Raw genomic sequence first — 1,808 nt, 5'->3', positions numbered from 1 at the left:
CACTACTACTACTACTACTACTACTACTACTACTACTACTACTACTTTGGGAAATTAAAAACTGTTACTAAATGCTGCAATCAATGAAATAAAGTCTACTTATTATTTATATTATTTCTTATAGTGATTCCTTACATTCACCTAAGATTATAATTTATAGAGGGTGGAGATTTAGTGGATCGAATAGAATCCAATATATTTTTTGACGGCCATTTTATCGTTAGCATAAAAACGAATGGCACAGTTGCACTCCGTCACCCGTGTCTCATTTCAATTTAACATTGTTAAAAGAATAGCAGAAGTTCGCTCAAAGTGCTTTAGTGAAAACCTAGTATTTTTATACTCAACCAATGCGTGTTTTAAGAAACTAAAAAGTACAGTATCTATTAAGTGCCAGACGGAGGCACGTGGTTTAGTAGTTAGTGGCAGAGGCACGTGGTTTAGTGGTTAGGGTGCTGGACTCACGATCGTAAGATTGTGGTTTCAATTTCTGGACCAAACAATGTGTTGTGTTCTTGAGCAAATCACTTCATTTTACGTTGCTCCAGTCCACTCAGCGGGCAAAATTGAGTAATGCTGTGATGGACTGGCGTCCCATGACCCGGGAAGGTGCTTTAAATCTGTAACCTTTAATCTTTAACCTTTTACCCTCTATGGCCTGAGGGTAAAACCTACCCAAGCATGACGTTGCTGACATCACCCCGGCATTAGTAAAGTCACATCCTTGGTTTGAAGCATGAACTAGACTTACTGTCTTACAAATGAATGAGAGTGAGGGGGAGGGACCAAAGTTAAAGACACAGAGGTACAGACAGACGGACAGGGAAACTGGCCATTTGCCGAAACGAAAGTAACAAAATTCAAAACATCAATAACGTACAATGACAACATCAATGATAATTCTAGTCATTCTTTCTCTTTTTTTATGAGTTTATTTCTAAATTTAGAATGTAAAAGAAAACAAAATAAGACAAAAACAGAAAAAAAAGAAATGTGCTAATTGAACGTTTCATTCTTTGCTTAAGTCCTATCTTCTATTCTGTTGTATGAACGTGACACTGTGACAAAGGTTGTGTTGGACAAAAATCTCTGGTATGTACAACCATATTGTTACCTTTTGTTGAGATATTGAAAAACACCCGCATATATATACATATACACACGAACATACGCACACGCATTCATATGTATATATGTATGCATATATATATGTGTGTGTGTGTGTATGTACGTGTAAACGTACATACATAAGTATACACACACATATGCATACACATATGTATGCCTGTACACATGTATATATATATATATATATATATATATATATATATATATACATATATTCATATATGTATATCTGTATATAGGTAACTATGTATGTATTTATGTGTCTGTATGTATTTATGTGTGTGTGTGTGTATATATATATATATGTTCCCCACTATGCATTCATAAAAGTGGAAATAAGTCTAATAACAAACACCACTCTACTATTGACTAGGACGCCGCCTCCAACAAAACCTGCATTCATACGCTACTTATTCAATAGCCTTTGATGAAGTAATAATATTTCATCTGCATTCACAAATATTCACAAAAGAAGCAACATAATGATCGTTTATGGTCCTTTGTGATGCTTGCATTGAGTTAGAATGTCAGCGGGGGATGATGTGCGAGAAGTTAAGTGTAACAACTACGTATGCCAGATCGAATCATGTAATGGTTGATTCAGTGTCCGTACTGTTAAATGCAGTACGGAAACACATAGAGTGAAATTTGAAACATAAAATTATATCAGTGTTATATAT

The sequence above is a fragment of the Octopus bimaculoides genome, chromosome 18 (genome assembly GCF_001194135.2).
Source record: "Octopus bimaculoides isolate UCB-OBI-ISO-001 chromosome 18, ASM119413v2, whole genome shotgun sequence".
NCBI classification, from domain to species: Eukaryota; Metazoa; Mollusca; class Cephalopoda; order Octopoda; family Octopodidae; genus Octopus; species Octopus bimaculoides.
This window is presented reverse-complemented; position numbering follows the sequence as displayed.